Genomic DNA, 11,377 nt, shown 5'->3' with positions numbered 1-11,377 from the left:
GCAGACCAGACTGTCACGTGATGAAGCACGAATACCCACAGCGTAATGCTGCCCTCATTCTGTGTGTAAGGGTTGACATTTCCCATCCTACTTGTTCCCAGCTTTTCCTAGCTTTTCATTTCTAGGAAGCAAGCACACAGTTTCAGGTCTGAATCTGGCTTTTTACTCATTGTGGTTGTGCTGGCTGGCTGTCGAGGCTTTGGTTTGTCTGTAAAGACAGAAGCTCGACATTCCAATGTGAAGACAGGTTTTTATTTAGCAAAGTTACCGCTGTCTGCTGCGTATGAAGTGCTGTCACAGATGTGACCCCAAGGGGATTCCCAGCGCTCAGATGGGATCCCTAGCCTCCTCCTGAAAGGGAGAGACCTGACTGCAGGCTCTCCATACAAGGGATTCACCACTTTGGAACATAATCCTCTTATTCAGTCAAAAAAAACCCCAAATGTGGTGACCTTCTGGGCACTCTGCTAAGGCCACCTGTTACAGCTGTTGGAGAAGGTTAAGGGTATGTTTCCAGAAAAGATCAAGCTGGGAAAGAGCTTGCTTTGTAGCTGATTTGGTATTCAACTAAACTCGATGGAGCAAACATACTCCTACTTGAATGGCTTTTCAGTACTACAAGTATTACGACAGCAGATCAATTTAGCCCACAGGGTGCCTGGAACTCTGGTAAGAAACACTTTTGTATGTCAAGGATATGTTACTTCAATATACAAAGAGTGGCAGTGAGGTAGTTTAAAGGGAGACCATTTTACATTACTCATTTACAACAACAAAAATACAGAAATCCTCTAATAAAAGTCTACCTTTACATAACTCCTGTGCAACATGAATATATTTACCTCCTCACAGACAGGAGGACGCACCAACAAATAAGCATATAGCTGAGCAAATTTTCAAAGATTAAGAGTAACATCAGGACAGGAAGACAACACAGCAATACAGTTCAGAGAGTTTGTCTAGAGAAACCTCATAGTGTAGTCTCTGGGCAGCAAATTAGACTTGTTATTTTTGGTGTCAAAAACTTTCAGAGACTGAGGGAATCCTATATTTTTATTTAGGAGTACTTAATATAATGCTATTAGTCTAGAGGCCTTGTAGGGAAGTGTGAACTCCTTTTCTTTACATTTCTATTTCTGACCTCTTGTGTTTCCTCTGTCAAGTCCCAACACCACAAGATGATGCAACATTGCATCACCACCTAATACTGAGATCTCTGACAGCAGCCACGAAAACTCACGAGCTTCCCCAACCCTTATAAATAACCAGTGAGTGGTCTTACAGATCTGCTTACACACACTCTGCTACCACGAGGAGTACATCTCTCTCTGACAAACTCATACACATATGAACAGACAAAAATAGGTCTTCAAGCCAGTAAGAGGTATTACGTGAGTTTTACATCTCAGCTGATGTGTGTACGTATGTGGTATGGAGGAAACAGCTTGCACTCCCACCTCTGTGCTTAAAATACCTATTCTGAAGTATAAGAGTCTAAATCAGTAAAACGGGACACAAAGCCTTCAGCAGATGTATCTCAGAAGGCTTCTGAATACCTGCTGTTTCCTGTTTTGAAAGCTATAGATGTTTGAAGGGAGGGATTTTGTGCAGAATCTTGATCATCACCAGCACCCAACCTAGCAGGAGAAAAGGAAAGAGCAGGTATTTCTTGGAGGAGAAGGGACCAGAGATAGGCAAGACTCCTCTTTTCCTTGTTTGAGCTTTCCTGACTCTGCTCTGCCTACAGAGGTTCACAGAGATCGTTCTGGATCAGACCACAAGGCTACTTTCATGCCCAGCAGATCTTAAAAGATTCCCCTGGATGCCTCTCTCTGGGAAGCTAAGCTCACTTAGGAGACATCTTACAGAGGACTGAACCACCCACTGGCATCCCTTTGGAGAGGTGCAGCAAAAGGCCACTTTAATCTGATCTCCTGGATCCCCCCGTGCTCCCTCAGGGCCTCCTACTGCTTCCCCAAGCAATGACCCAGAATTGGCATAAAAGGAGATGGGCTGCCTTTCCCATGAAAGCAAGCTGTGAATCGAGGACAGATCTGCAGGCAATGCGTAGCTATCAGTTATATCCATTACACGAGCCGCCACCATACCTGGAACATGACGCAAAAGCCAAACTAAAATCCAGCTTATTCCTCCTCTGCTTGTTGGCATGTCATAGCAAGAAGAAAAACTGATTTTTGATACCAAAGTTACCATATGATTGCACGGATGGAGAAAGCAACTGCAGTGATGTTAACAGAACTGATCGCGTATTTACATGATCAGTTTCTAGAGCAGAGCTGTAAAATCAATGGATTCTGTCAATTTATCTTAAATCCTGCACTGAATACATCATAAAGTGCTTACAACCCAAATACAGAATTCCATCTTACACATTCTTCAAGAAAGGAGAAAGCTACTTACCATTCCACCAGGAAGCACAATGTACCCCACGATGGTTTTTTTTCAATTTTCTTTACATAAGGAAGCAATTACAAAACTGAATGTAGCTATCGCTGGGATTAGGTGAGCAGGCTCTAGCTTTGTTGGTACAAGATCTACAAAGCTTCTACATTTAATTTTTTTCTCTGCTGGCAATATAGAAAATAAAAAAACCAACCCAAACTATTAGATACTATTTCCTAAATGGCAATGAACCCAGTCTGTCAATGACAACAGAACATTTACTTCCAGTTCCAACATATGGCAGTATATAAAGTTGTTGCTGAGCATTTAATGCGGCTGTTACTCTTTATCGCGGTTCTCCATGAAACCAACATAAAAACTGATGTTTGACTGTGCAGAGGACACAAAAGATACCATCTTACATTTTTCCAACCTCCAAAACTCCCATTTAAGATCATGACAGCAATTCCTTGTCATATTTTTATTACAGCTGAAAGATAAAGGAAATAATTGCATTTTGACTGCACCCCACAAGATTATATTAGCAAAATAATTGCTTCTTTGCATGACTAATTTTGACTAAATCAGCTTCATTTGAATACCAAATTGTGTTCTTCACCTTCCTTCATTAAGCTATGGTATTCCTGAATCTTTTGAAGTTCCATTTTTTTATATGGTAAAATGTGCATTTCAGTTTATTGTACAGGCTGTTCTTGACTGAAAAAAAAAAAAGACCCACAGATAATTTATGGGAAAGGGTTTAGTCACATTAGCAAATCAACAGGAATAAAATAATGTTAAAATGTGCATTTCCAAAGAATACACAACCTATAAGGAGCGCAGCCTTGGCAACAGGAGAGTTTGTATTACTTAATTTGCCACAAAGGGCAATTAAGAAAATTGTGCTGTATATAGAAAAGCTGAAGATTAACTGCAAAAATTTAGTATTTTATTAATTTACTAAGTTCTGAAAACACAAACATTTTCAGTTTTCCTGTAACACTCTGCAAAACAATTTACCTCCTTTTCTCAAATATAATACATAAAATAATTTATTCTTTCATTGCAAATAGCATTACGCTGACTTATAGCTATTTTTAAAATATATTATACAATTCTGAGTAAAGTTAACATGAAACGTGTCATTTGCTCTGGCTGTAAATTATTCCCTCTACATTTGTCTTTTGACAAAAGAAAGCCTTTTTTTACTCAGCTGCTCAAATCTCCGTATGTTTGTGCATCCCCAGATAAATCCACGGATTTTAACAGGATTAGTCGCCAAACTGGATACACTTGTGTTGCTGGAGTGATCCATCTGGGGATCCGGCCAACAACAACAAAAAATGGCTTCCTGTTTTGGTAAGGTTTTTTTAATCTCTTTTAAAGCATTTAGTGATACGTGCGCTGTGCAAAGCTGAACATCTTCGACTGGTATTACCCACTCTAGCAGGCAAAACCAAGCACAAAGCGAGTGAGTCCTCACCGGGTTTCCCCTACACTGCGCACACATCACGTGAAGGTTGTTAAAGGTTTTTACTTTGCTTTCATCTTTGTGAAAAGGGGAACTTGAGGCCAGTACAGAGTAATGATTTCTTACAGCCACAGCTCAGTGTAACGTATATTCATTTTGAAACTCCATGTTATACAGTAGTTTGTCAATTTCTGTTGCAGGCAGGTATTATGATTCTTAATGTTGTCATGAGAGTGATTTTTTTAAGTCGAAAGAACCCTACTGCTATAATGACAATTCTCCAACTTGTTGTAATAGCATCTGCATGCGTAACATACTCGTGATTTCCTTCTGATATTTTCTTTCTATGGAAGTTAATAATATGTACCTAGAAAAATCAAATACATGTTTATAGTCTTTGTGGCAGCCTACGGCCCTGTAAAGCGCTCCCGGAAGATGTGACCTTATGTCAGCACGGCTTTCAGGGCCAGTGTGCAGGCTCCGTGCCGCACAGGGTTCACCTGTGAATCTCATTGCAAGAGCAGGGTCAGAAAAGGTCTCAGCACAATCACGGAAAGAGTTTGCAGTTCATTCCAAGAGAGCTGCAGAGACACAAACACTCAGCTCCGTTCAGAGCCAAACAGCCGGCAGCCAGGACGGGGAACAGTGGTGAGGGGGAGTTGTTTGTTTGTTTGAGTTGGAAGGGAATGGTTATGCCTGAGCCGTGTTCCGAGTCCTGGCACCGTCAGGCTGACGAATTAATCCTCCCGCTGCAGGCAGCGTTGGCAAGGCCTTAGCTGGTGTACTACTGCGTCCAGTTTTGTGCAGTGCCTTCCGGAAACAACGTGGCCCGTTTGGCAAGAGCCCGGAGGCGAGCCGCAGGAATTGCTGGAGGTCTCAGGACCACGACCTAAAAGCAGAGAGCCGGGACCGCCCAGTCAGGAGATGAGAAAAGAGTAGGAAAATAAGAACACAGCACCTTTGAACAAAAAGGAGCTGCAAAAAAACGGAGGACTAGGACAAGTAAGAGGCTAAAAGGGCAGGAGCAGACATTGAACAAGAGAGCTGCCGGTGCCGCCACCGGGCCGGGTCCTACGCGCCCCATGCTGGCGGTCAAACCACGCCAGGGCCGCGCTCTCCCCTCGCAGCGGGTCTATCCCCACGCCGGCCGACGCGGCCGCACCGGGCCCGGCCCCGCGGCAGGGCTGTCCGCTGCCGGCAGTCGGTAAGGCCGGGCACCGCGCTCCGCAGCCCCGCGGCGCCTCCCGGCCCAGCGCCGGCCCCTTCCCCGGGGGAAGCGGCCCGGCCCCGGCGCCCGGCTTGGCTCGGCGGGCCGCGGCGGGGACCGGGCAGAGCGGCGGGGGCCCGCGGGCCGCGGCGGGGCCGAGCGGGGCGGGGAGGCCCCATAGCCGGTTCCCTCTTTGCCCGGCGTGTGATTGGCGGCGGCTCCGGAGCTGCCTACCGCCGGCCATGGAGCCTCCCCCCCGGCCCCCGGCCCGCGCCGCTTCCTCCTGAGGAAGACACCTGTCCGGGGCCGCGGCCGCGCCGCTGCGGTGAGTAGCTCTGTCCCGCGGACCCCGCCCCAGGCCTGGGTTTGCAGGGGGCGCGGGGCTGGGTTCGCCCTCCCGCGGCGCCGGGCGGGCTGCTGCTCCCGCGGGCGCGGCGCGGCGGCGCGGCCCGGGCCGCCATCGCGGGGCGGCGGGCGCGGCCTCGGGGCCCGGCTGAGGGAGGCGGCCCCGGCCCGCTGCCCCCGCCGCGCCGGGCCTGCGCTCCTCGCCGCCTTGGTCCCGACTCGCGTCCGAGCCCGGACGGGAGCTGCAGGCTCGGTGCGAAACCTGCTGGGGAAACTACGAGTGCGGGGAGTAAGGCAGCGCGAAGTGAAGGATCGCGCTAGGCAGGGGCAGCGCTTCCTTCTGGTCTCAGATCTGTGAGTCAGCTCCGCTACAAGACAGCTTTTAACCAACGAATCACTGTGTTTCCTCATCCAGCAAATAATAACCTCTGCTGCCTGTCAGGTATGAGCAGACCGTAAAACCTGCCCCCGCCACGGGCCGTCTGCAGTAATGGCTGAGGGCACTTGGGAGTTGGGTGTCGGTGGGTTGGGATCACGCTGCTGAAGATCCGTGTTTGAAAACCAGGCACGAGTTGAAAGGACAGGCCATGTCCCTGTGTCCGAACAGCCGGTGTGTGTCTGCGGGAGCCGGGGCTGCCGTGTCCCATCTTTTCAAACTCCGTGAAGTGTTGGTTTGAAGGTAGATCACCCATCTCTTGTATAACTCCAGTTAACTAGAACTTTGCCAAAATTATTACCTAAATTTTCAGAACCAGCTAGAAGTTATGGTTTATTCTGGAAGCAGCCCCAAACAGATACCTTGTGTAGAAACCAAAATATGCAAGGGTCTGTGATGAAGGCAGGGGGGTCGTGAAAATACGGTGGCCATACTAGCAGTCAGATGCACTGGGCAACCTCCTGGCCGAGATGTTCAGCTGCATCTGCTGATTAGTACACTTTTTGATGAAGAACATGTCCATCTGTGACACTTGCTAATGCGAAGCTGCACCGATTTAGTTCCCATGAGAGCTAGTAGTTGCTAGAGGATTTGACAAAAGAGCCGAGCAAAGCAGTTTTTGTTGCTGTGTTCATGCTTGACACGTTAGTGCTGTATCTTGCCTGCATAGCTGGATCATCCTAGGTGTAGGGAAGATACATTGTGCTCCTATCTGGCAAATGCAGTGCTGGTCTCCTGCTAGAGGACAGTGCTGGCAAGTAGATGTATGCTGCTAGGAAAACTTTGGGTCATGTCATAGCTGGGTTTTTTCATATATCTAAAAGTGTGAGTGTGAATAGATTGTTATTATATTTGCATAATGTGTGCACGAGGTGATTCTTACTCTGATAGGCAGTGCCTGTTTCTTGCAGGTTATGTTTTTTGGGAAGGATCTGACACTAAAGTGAAAAGAATAATTTAAAAATAAGGTTTTCACGTGGTGGACTAAACCATGTGAAAGAAGCAGAAACTAGTACAGAATAAGCGTAACTGGTGAAGAGTGACTAACTGGTAAAACTCTAACAAAGCAGTGACATTTGATGGATATCTTGATTTTTTTAAAGCAGAATATGTGAAGTAATTCATGATAATACCACATTGTCTTTTTAAAGCACCTTTCAACCAGTGTTCTCAAATCCTTTAACAAGTTTACCCATGAATTTATCTCCTAATCCTGCTGTGAATTATGTTTCAGTCTCGGTTATGCTAAACTGTGCTGGCTTCATTCCTTTCCCTTCTCTTCCCTTCCCAACCACTGCTGCAAGTGATGACTCAGGTTAAGGAACTGATCCAGCTGAAAATTAACCAAATTTTGTTGTTGTTGTTATGATCAGTTTGCTGACCCGAGTGATGAGATAGGAACACAACTGGAGACAAAGGTGAGCCTGTTTGCTTTTTGTAGTTACCTTTTACAGGCCCACCTTCTCCTGCTCCATTGCACCCCATCAAGATTCGTGGACTAATGGTAGGGTAGTGTATTCTCCTAATACAGAGAAATTTGGAGTTAGAATTAAATTAAATTAGAATTAATAATAAAAAAGAGGGACTTCTCAATTTTTTTGCGGTGTTGCAGTAGGTGTATAGAAATGTCAATACTGTAAGTAGTGCTTAGGCATGACAAATGTTTTAGGAAGTTGTTTTAAATGATTTTCAGTTATAACATCCAAGTTTTCTAATGCATATGCATGAGGAAATATGGTTTTGCCATGCCTAAGCATGGATGAGCAGGAGACAGATACACTTTGGCGTCATCCTAAGAATAGGGACACTTCTGCATCTGCCATTGCAGAGACAGATTAGAGACAGTCGTCACTCCAAGAACTGGCTTCTGAAGCTGATGAAAAGGGGTCAGAGCTGACCTGGAGATGGAGAGTGGACTGGACCAGACGTGACGGGTCACAGCCCAAATGAATGTGGGAGAAGAGACAGTCTTGTATGCGCAGTTACACAAGTGTCACACATTTTGTATTGTATCTGATGCAATTTTGGGGGGAATGTCTGAACCTTTCACAATGTTGCTCTACCAGTCTTTTTAAGTGGATGGAAGTGTCAAACAGTTGCGTTCGCAGAGCAGTGTACAGGGTAGTTCTCTGCTGCATGAGGTAGAGGTACTTGATAGTCTTGATGAATGGAGTCATACTAGAATAGCTTAACAGGAGATGAAATATATGTGTGTATAAGTGTTTGAAAAATTAATCTGTAAGTGCATATCACATGGCAGCAAGATGAGTACAAGAAGGCCATCGGCATCCTGACTTGTGTCAGGAGCAGTGTGGCCAGCAGCAGTACAGAGGTGATTGTGCCCCTGTACTTGGCACTGGTGAGGCCGCACGTCGAGTGCTGTGTTCAGTTTTGGGCCCCTCACTACAAGAAGGACATTGAGGTGCTGGAGCATGTCCAGAGAAGGGCAACGAAGCTGATGAGGGGTCTAGAGAACAAGTCTTGTGAGGAGCAGCTGAGGGAACTGGGGCTGTTCAGTCTGGAGGAGACGTTATTGCTCTCTACAACTACCTGAAAGGAGGTTGTGGTGAGGCAGGTGTTGGTCTCTTCTCCCAAGTAACTAGCGACAGGACAAAGAGGCAATGGCCTCAAGTTGCGTCAGGGGAGGTTTGGGTTGGATATTAGGAAAAATTTCTTCACTGAAAGAGTGGTCAGACATTGGAACAGGCTGCCCAGGGAGGTGGTTGAGTCCCCATCCCTGGAGGTGTTCAAAAAACGTGTAGATGTGGCACTTCAGGATATGGTTTAGCAGGCATGGTGGTGCTGGGTTGATGGTTGGACTTGATGATTTTAGAGGTCTTTTCCAAACTTAATGATTCTGTGACATTTTAAACTGGCATGCTTTCATAGGTTTGGCAAAACGCAGTGAAACTGGTGAGTCCAGGTTTACTGAATAGGGTGAGCACAACGACTTTTAGAGCTAGGGATATTTGTGAAAAACATACATAGCCTGTTGGCGTGAAAAGAACCCCTCACTGCTATTTGCTTATGTTTAAATGAAGAAAAATACACGACTGTATTACATGTTTTAGAAACCGTACTTTGAAATACAGACTCTGAACAAGCGTTGCAAAGTCAAGCTCTCCAAAGTCAGGGAATTTCAGAGTATGGGTTGTGCAAAACATGTTTTCCTCTTCGGCGTTGCTCCTTTCCCTGCACCTCCAACTCCTTTTCCTTTCTGTGTGAAACCAGCTGCTTCCTTCTCCTCCATCACCCTGGGCACTGCTGTTGAGGTTACAGGTGCTCAGGTTTTCCAGCGCCCAAGTGCTTTTTTCAGCCAAGACGAGGGCCGGAAAGTAAAGCAGTGCGTAGTGCTGAGGTCTCGCAGAGGCCGTGGCTGACGAGTGCTGACAGGCTGCACATGCCCCAAGGATGCGTGTTGGAGATGTCTTGGCTAGGATGGGTAGATTTCATGGCAGCGACAAAATGTTCAGGGAACTTCACTTCCTTGAGAAAGTTCAAATAGTGGCTCTGAAAGGTAGAGGGAGCTGGGACAGAGTGTGTTTTCTCCAAACTCACTTCCTGAGAAAAATAACCCCTAAAAAGAATTCAGCCTTAGCTGCCAAGCAAAATGATACTCTGAGAAAGACGAGCTGTGTCTACAGTGGAGGATGTTTTTTTTAGCCTTGGCAAAGTGTTAATTTCAGACATTGTGAGTGGCACATTGGAGGCAGGTGAGAGACTACCAGATTTTTTTTCAAATAGAGACGGAGCTCCTCCCCCCCCTTTTTTTAATAAGGAAGGTGTCTTACTAGATAGGAAGTGTGCTTATGTTAAAAACAAAAGATACCACCACTTCACTGTTGCTGCTTGTTGTTCCTACTACTGCTGTAAGATCTGTGCTGCTTATTGCTCTTCAAAATGGTTGGTGTTTCACTGGAAAAGTAATAAAGGAAAAGGGTAAGATTAGAGTTTTTTCTGTCTTTTCTTTCTGATTTGTACATGTTTTCCCAAATCTTTTCCTGTGGGGGTTTTTTTTAGTAAAGGAACAGCTCTTCAGGTTGTAGTTAACCACAAGAATTAGGGTTGAAAGTCCATGGTTTAAATTCGTCCTGAATGTTAAGTCATCATTTCTAGTGGATATCACTGTGTCTTTGTAGTCATAAATGGATGAGTTAAAAATTCTAGGAGCAAGACTGCCCAGCAGTTCTATCACTGAGGTTACCCTCCAAGATCCTTGGCAGACACCATCTCCATGTGACGCCTGGGTGGAGACTGGCTTAGAAAAAATTTAAGTTGGGAGTCCTCAAAGGGCTATCACCATGAAACGCAAAATAAGGAAACATTGCAGATTTACTTGTCTTTTACTAGTATTTTTATTTAACTCTTTTATAAAGTAGTTACCCTCCAAAATACATTGTTTTTAAAATGTTTTATTTGGATTAATTAGATTTATTGCCTGGGTTATTCTGAGCTATTTTTAAAAGGCTTTAAGCATGTCTTCTGTGCATGTGTGTTAAAATTAAATTGGTGTACTGTTAGTGTATTTTTACTGTTGTAACAGGAAAAGCATTCTGACTTTTTTTAAATGAGTGATCATATGTATAATCAACTTGGTTAAAACTTCCTTCCTGGTAAGTGCAGCACTTCCTTTGCATCTGGATATGAGGGCGAGCAAGAAAAGCAGAACAGCTTAAACAAAGAATTTTTTTGTGTGAATGATCTTCCTTTAAAAAAATAGGAACTTCAGAAATTAACCAAATGAATCGTCTTCAGCAATTCGGCCTTCATTTTATTAGCAGGTAATAATTCTTTGTGCTTTGTCAGTTATAGCGGTGGTGTGTCCACAATCGTTGCTTTCCAGAACTTGAAAAAAAGCATTTTAGTTAGCATGCTATATTGTTTCAGTTTAACCTTTTATATTTTTATCTTCTTGTTTTGTTATTTGCTAAGGCATTGTTACATTGGTTTTAGTTATTCTAGTAGTTAGAGAAGGATTTTATGTGTAAAAAGCGTTGTCTGAAAAAGATTCGGTATGCTGCTGTAACTTGGCTCGTGTGAGCGTGCCCCATCAGCGCTGCCTTCCTCTTCCAAGCTCTCGGTGAATAATTTCCACTTTAATATTGTTCAGTGGAGATTAACTGCAAGCAACAATATATTTTGTTTACTGAAAGCTGATAAGGCTACTCGTGTTCAAAGTTGTTTTACAGGTGTCTTAGGTGTGATTTGATGTATAGGGTAATAAATCAGCATCAGTTTAGGAGTTTTTTTCTTCTGTAACAAAATAATAGTTTATACTGGAAGTGTTTACTTTTAAAATGGATGTTTTCAGTCTGGTGAATTGATTTATTTAAAAGAAGAACATCTAAGGATACTAGACTTGAATTCAGATGCACATGAAGTATCTGTCTTCAGAAGTAGTCCCTGACTTTTGAATCCTAAGGGCTTTTTTTGATGCAATTGCTTATTCCTCATCACTAAAAAGAGAGGCAGAGGAAAATGGGAATAGGCTCATCTCTGTCCAGTCTGCAGATAA

The 11,377-nt window shown here is 44.6% G+C and overlaps 1 protein-coding gene across 6 annotated transcripts in view; it reads left to right on the top strand.

Moving 5' to 3' along the window:
• The first annotated feature begins 4,682 nt into the window (after window positions 1-4,682).
• PIK3CG (phosphatidylinositol-4,5-bisphosphate 3-kinase catalytic subunit gamma) overlaps window positions 4,683-11,377 on the top strand; it is a 38,126-nt gene continuing 31,431 nt past the window's right edge. The window contains exon 1 of one of the 6 annotated variants that reach the window (XM_075428226.1): window positions 4,683-4,876. The gene's annotated coding sequence lies outside the window, so the exon portion shown is untranslated. Of the gene's footprint in view, window positions 4,877-5,058; window positions 5,079-5,215; window positions 5,407-5,596; window positions 5,869-10,485; window positions 10,644-11,377 lie in introns of those variants that run through there. The other 5 variants (XM_075428228.1, XR_012764736.1, XM_075428223.1 and 2 more) reach the window with 5 other exon arrangements.

This window comes from Opisthocomus hoazin, chromosome 8 (genome assembly GCF_030867145.1).
Source record: "Opisthocomus hoazin isolate bOpiHoa1 chromosome 8, bOpiHoa1.hap1, whole genome shotgun sequence".
In the NCBI taxonomy this organism is placed as follows: domain Eukaryota; kingdom Metazoa; phylum Chordata; class Aves; order Opisthocomiformes; family Opisthocomidae; genus Opisthocomus; species Opisthocomus hoazin.
This window is presented reverse-complemented; position numbering and strand designations above follow the sequence as displayed.